Source organism: Chrysochloris asiatica, unplaced genomic scaffold (genome assembly GCF_000296735.1).
Source record: "Chrysochloris asiatica unplaced genomic scaffold, ChrAsi1.0 scaffold00103, whole genome shotgun sequence".
NCBI lineage: Eukaryota > Metazoa > Chordata > Mammalia > Afrosoricida > Chrysochloridae > Chrysochloris > Chrysochloris asiatica.
This window is the reverse complement of record NW_006408621.1, coordinates 1379977-1386899: the sequence shown is the minus strand read 5'-3', so window position 1 is coordinate 1386899 and position 6923 is coordinate 1379977. Positions and strand designations below refer to the sequence as shown.

The following is a 6923-nucleotide window of genomic DNA, read 5'->3' as shown; positions in this document are numbered from 1 at the left end:
TTCCTTCTTTCTTGTCTTCTCAATGACTTTTTGCTTTCTTCCTGTATGATGTTCTTGATGTCATCCCACAACTCTTCTGGTCTTTGGTCTTCAGTATTTAATGTAACAAATCTGTTCTTCAGATGATCTCTAAATTCAGGAAAATATATTCAAGGTCCTATTTTGGCTCTCGTGGACTTGTTTTCATTTTCTTCAGCTTCAGTTTGAATTTGCATACGAGTAATTGATGGTCTGTTCCATAGTCTGCCCCTGATGTTTTCACTGCTGATATGGATCTTTTCCATCGTCTCTTTCCACAGATGTAGTCAATTTGATTTTTATGTATTTCATCTGGTGAGGTGCATGTGTATAGTTGTCTTTTATGCTGTCTAAAGAAGGTATTTGAAATGAATAAATCATTGGTTTTGCAGAATTCTATCATGCATTCTCGAGCATCATTTCTATCACCAAGACCATATTTTCCAACTACTAATCCTTTCTCTTTGCTCCCAACCTTTGTATTCCAATCTCCAGTAATGATTAATATATCTTGATTGCACGTTTGATTGATTTCACATTGAAGAAGTTAGTAGAATTCTTCTATTTCATCCTCACTGGCTTTAGTGGTTGGTGTGTAAATTTGAATAATAGTAGTATCAACTGGGCTTCCCTGTAGGCGCATGGAAATTCATGGATATTATCCTACCACAGACATCGTTGTACCTCATGATTGATCTGGATATGTTCTTTTTGACAATGAATGCAACACCATTTCTCTTCAATTTGTCATTCCCGGCATAGTAAACCATGTGGTTGTCAAATTCAAAATGGCCAATACCAGTCCATTTCAGCTCACTAATGCCTAAGATATCAATGTTTATGCATTCCATTTCATTTTTGACAACTTTCAGATTTCCCAGATCCATACTTCATACATTCCATGTTCCAATTTTCAGTGGATTTTTACAGCTGTTTCTCTTCATTTTGAGTTGTGCCCCATCAGCAAATGAAGGTCCTGTGGGCTTTTCTCCCATGGGCTTTACTGCATTCGTGTCATCACGGTCAACTCTACTTTGAGGAGGCAGCTCTTCCCCAGTTGCATTTTGAGTTCCCAGTTGCATTTTGAGTTCCTTCCAACCTGAGGAGCTCAATTTCGTGCACTATATCTGACAGTGTTTCTCTGCTACTCATAAGGTTTTCAGTGACTAAATATTCGGAAGCAGTTCATCACTCCTTCTTCCTAGTCTATCTTCATTTGGAAGCTCATCTGAAACCTGTCCACCATGGGAGAGCCTCCTGGTATTTTAAATACTGGTGGCATAGCTTTCAGAATCACAGCAACTCACAAGCTACCACAGTACAACAAACTAACAGATGAGTGGTGGAGTGAGAGGGATAGAATGACAAAAAAATGTAAATGAGGTCTTTTGGAGTAAAACTTAAAAATATATTTGCACTATGAATTTTGTAAACATGCTATATGGAGCTAAGTAAAAAAGCATTGCTCCAAATCATATAAGTCTTTACTAAGAAAAAAAAAAAAATCAAAATGTTAAGCTATTATTTCTTGACATATCTTTTTCTTTTTTTTTTTTTGTTTTATTGTGAATTATATGATAGTTTACATGGGAGAACATTAGTTTTACATTCATTCTATCGCACATTGTATCATTGCCATGGTTACAATCCCTTCCATGCAACATCAACCAACCAAAGGGTATACCCTGCAAACCTGCCCCCTACACTATCCCCCTCCCCGCAACCCCCCGCCAGTCTTCATCACACAGTCGCTCTCCTTCTCTGGATCTAAAGTCCCCAGATGCTCCATAGCTCCAAGTCTTGACATATCTTTTGTCTACATCAATACACTTCAAATGTCTGTTTCCATCTCTCTAACTCTTCCCCCAAAGAATTCTGAGACTTCAAGTTACACTTAGGAGTTTTAGCATCCTCAAATAACTTGAGTTATATCCTTTTTAAGTGCTAAGTTTGGCAAATGAAAAGGCTGAAGTGGCAAGATCAGGGATATAGGGTGAATTAATTGAAGTTTTTCATCAAAATCTTGTAGGACAGTCCTTGCTAAGCTCAAAGAATTAGAAGGTGCATTGTCATGATTAAAAACAATTCCTAGGCCCAAATCCTAACCAATTTGATTTTTTAATTTCTTAAAATTTCCTTCTAACAAATTCCTACTATCATCCTGCATTCTTCAAGAAAATCTGCCACAATTACCCCTTTTGGATCCCACAAAAAATAGCTACCATCACTTTCTGAACTGACGTCTCTGCCTTGAATTTAACTAGCCCAGCAGATTCCTTTGAAAGCATTGTTTTTGATTGGACCTTGCTTGCTGACTTATATTGATAAATCCAAGACTTTCTCTCATTTATCATTTATTCTATAAAATCATATTCATTACCTTTGTTCTTCCTTAAAACAATGATGGAAAGACCAGCTCTTTGATCTTTACCCATTGAGCTGGTACCCATTGAGCCAAAAGCTTGCTGAGGTCAAGATGTCACCTTAAAATTGAAAATGTCAAGTCATGTGAGATCCCAACTTCTGTGGATATTATGTCAGTGGTAATTTTACAGTTGTCTTTCACCAGTTTTTGGAATTCAACCACAATTTCTTCATTCACTAAAGTAGATGGTCTTCCTTTTCTTGTCTCATCCTTGAACTCTTCCATGCCTTCCTTAAAACATTTGATCTGTCTGAAAAATGTTGTTTTACATATGGTAGTGTTCCCATAAACTTGCTGCAAAGCTTCAATGACTTGGGAAGATGTCCACATGAGTTTGGTTAAAAATGTGTTATTAGCTCCAACCTCAAAATAATCTTTTCTATGTCACAAAATGTATCCTTTTTTAAGACATCTTAATGGGACTAAATGTACTACTGAGAGAACTTGTCTAAAGCCATCAAATGATCTTGATTGCAAAGAAATGTCTAAACACATTTTATGTGGAATAAATGTATGAACTAGAACCTTAATAGCAATTTTTTTTTCAAACTGTTTATTGTTAACTTTTTTGTCATTTGGTAGCATTTTACACACAGGCTTTGATCTTCAGAACATCCTGGATTCAGGTGAAAAACCTTTAAATGAAGTTTTATACAATAAAAACTTCTTGGAAGTAAAAATTTAGACTGTAAAATACATTCAAAACATACTTTTCTGAAAACACTTAACTTTGAACAAAGCACCAAACTACACAAATGCAGAATGAAAACAGCATTTTAACGCCACCACAGTAGCCATCATCAAAGGTGTAAAAGTCACCTCACTTCACTAGGAACTGTTCACTTTTTAAAACATGAGACAATAAAAAATATTGTTCACAATCAATATCCCAACTCTAGGGCATGTTTCAGAAAGTCTTCAAACTTCATGCTTTAATAGTGACGCGAGAGTATGATCGAGATCTGGAACAGGATCTGTATCCTCCACGACTGTAGTAAGGAGAAGGTGACCGCCTTCTGTAAATCTGATCTCTGTCTTGAGCAGCTCTCCATTCTCCTCCTCTTTCTCCTCTGTATGACATGCTGTAGTAATCCCGATCATCATAGCCACGATCATATCCTCTGTCATAGTAATCATGACGGCGTGAGCTGCCACAGGTAGGTCTTCCCATATAAATTCCGGGTGTTGGACTATGTAGTCTTTTTGTTATGGAGAAATCGACTCTGATCCTAAGACTGTCAAGCTCCATTCCATTGGCACGATCTTTAGCTTCCTTAGCATCATCAATTTGTTCAAAATATACAAAGGCAAACCCTCTTGAACGTCTAGACTGCTGGTCATATACGATGGACATACCAGCAATGGGGCCATACTTAGAGAACGCTTCTCTTAGATCTCACTTTGTGGTGTGTAAGCTCAAACCAAACACTCCAAGACAACAGTTGGGATCAGGATTTGCCCGATTCCCAACATGACGCCTGCGAGTAGACATCGGAGAATGATTGTGGCTGTGCGGGCTGCAGTATCTCAACTACAAGACCTGCTACGGTATCATCTATGGGAGCGTGACCAAGAACGTGATCATGTATAATGTCTTTGAGAATTTCTTCTGGATCTAGACCTAGATTCAGATCTGGACCTGGTCTTTAATCTGTAATGCCTGGAATCTTCCTTGGAGCGAGACCTTGCAGGGATATGCCTTGCAGATTTCCCAGATCCATGAGCACTTCCACGTCTGGAAGCAGAACGCGATTCCCGCTCGCAGTAGCTCTGCTCGCACAGTCGCTCATGACTCCTGCCTGCATGTCGCCACTCGATGCGCTTCAATCGAAGCTGTCAACCTCTTGGGCAGCCTCGATGAATGCACTGCTTTCAGAGCCGCTGAGACACGAAGTGCTCCACGCCGCCTCCTCACAGGTTCTAACCAATAGCAATATTTTTTTACTTATCCTTTTATAATCTAACTATCAATTCAAAGATTTTCTAAAGCAAATATTGAAACTGAGAAGAAATTTAATCAAATGTACCCAACAAAGAATATCATAAGTGACTTTGAACCCATTGTTCTGACCATAGCTCTTTTATGGGACATATTCAAAGAATAGAACAAACTGTAAATTAATCCTAACTTCTCTGAGTAGATTTGAATCAATATTAAAACTATAATTCTCAAATGTATACCTATGTGTTGCAGAGTAAGATAAAAAAGTAAACCACAGAATATTAATTTGAGATGGACATGTCTACAACATTAGCATGTGATCACGACCTCTTATATTTTAAACAAATACCAGAGGGGTGGCGACTCAAATAAGATGTTCAGGCAGTCATTTTAACTGTAAAGGAAGAGTTTGTGCTTTGCCTGTGTGACCTCTCTTTCCTATTGATGTGTAATAATAAAATGAGGACACCACCACCTTCAATTGAAATAAATCAGAATGTTGACTTTAGCATCCATAAATAACAACAGTTACTCTTATTAAATGTTCTTTTTTTTTAAGTTGAGTGTGTGTATGTGTGTGTACTTGCTATACACACATATACTCACAACCTGCTGCCTGTAAATTCAGACTAAGCAGAAACTAATCCACCATCAAGAGGAGGTCTGTCAATCTTAAACTGTGAAAACAGCAGATTGCAGGAAGTCAATCAGTGTAACTACAGTAATCTTAATGTTTAGTTTCCATTTGAATCCTACAGTTTGCAGGAAATAAGAGAACTCACTGAGACCTTGTTGTTGTTAAGTACCATTGAGTTGGTTTCAACTCATAGCAACCCAGTATAGGGTTTCCAAGGAGTGGCTGGTGAATTTGAACCACTGATCTTGTGGTTCAAACCAACCTAGCGGTCCAGTGCTTATCCTACAGCACCACCCCAGTAGTCCAGTGAAGTGGAATCTGCAGGACTGAGTATTTCAGACAAATGAATGATTTAATCTCTGATACTCTCCATAATTCTCTTGTTTTCCTATCCTGCCACATTATTGTCAAAGAAGAATGAGTTGCCCAGAATAAATTGCCTAAATATAAATCTCTCATTTAAAAATTTAATCTATTTTGAGGCATTCCTGTGATTTTTAAGGGCAAAGCTGTACTACTTATTAATAGAATTTGGCTTTCTTTGACATAAACTTGGACAGCTGAAATAAAGTTTGACTGATAAGCAATAAAGTACACACACAGCCAGGGAAATTCATCAATCTCCTGTTTGAGTATGTGTCTTCACAAAAATGCTTGGTAATGTATCTTCAATCATAGTATTAAGCTTCCAGAATGGTACCTGCCATCACGTAAGAGGTTGGCCATACCAGGATCTTAATCCTTACTCATTTGGTTTGTATCATCTGACAATGCAATTGACAGGCACATCATAGGGTATTACCTGCAACTGTGAGAACCACCACTTTATTTGTTTCATCTCTTTCATCTGCTTTAGGCTGAGTAGTCACTGGCTCAGCCAAGCAGACACCAGCATTGTGTTCCAGGAAGGGACCATCTACTTTGAAGTAAAGAAGACCAAATGACTCTACCATCACCAGTGACCCAAAAATATGTTCCTTTTGCCCATCTCACAAATCTTGAATTTTCTAGCAAAGTTATTTCTTTATGCATATGAGTTTGCTTGTGTTTTATCAGGAATGGTTTTATCCTTGTGGGGAAATGTAGACACAGAAGAAGAAAAATAATAATAATAATAATACAGTGCAAGGAACTTTAAAGATGATCTAGTCACCTATTAACCTTGATGCATATTCCCAAAATGGGATTCCAAATGGGTGAACTATATGTTTGCAGTTAGTGGGAGGTGACCTTTGTTTTTAAATTTATTTGAAAAGATTCAAACTTACAGGATAGTTTCAGGTATAGCTATGTATATTTTACTTAGACTCACCAATTGTTAACATTTTGCTTCATTTGCTTTACTATATCCTGATGTGGCACTGTGGGCTAATGCATTAGACTGCAAAGTCATTTGAACTTCAAGGTTGGTGGTTCAAGCGCACCAGCTTCTCCTTGGAAACCCTATACAGGGCTGCTATGGATTGGAATCGACTTGACAGCACTTAACAACAGCTATAGGTGCTCATTCCATGTATGTCAGAGTAAAACTATGTGTATGTAATCCAGATTTCTGGGATCCATGGAGTTAAAGTGGCACACCCAGATCATTTCCTAAAGTCACCTATGGGCCAAACAATAGCCTAGTAAATGACTTAGGGAAGACCATTTTGCCTTAGACATTGGACTTTTTCAAAGAATTATAGAGAAAGACAAATACACTGTCAAGAACCTCTCACCAAAGGCACAAGAAACTAAGAGAAATGGATATAATGACAATCCTGAAACTCAAAGCTTTAAAGAAAAGGATAAAGAAGTAGATCAAATACCAATCAGAGAAAGAAATTGAGCAAAATCAGTGAACAAGGAGGCATATAGAATGGTGAATTGCCAATAGCCCAATGTCCACACAACCATTTTTA

The 6923-nt window shown here is 37.7% G+C and overlaps 1 pseudogene; it reads right to left on the bottom strand.

The window, feature by feature from the left end:
* Positions 1-3368: 3368 nt before the first annotated feature.
* LOC102822856 lies at positions 3369-5975 on the bottom strand (annotated as a pseudogene).
* Positions 5976-6923: the final 948 nt, after the last annotated feature.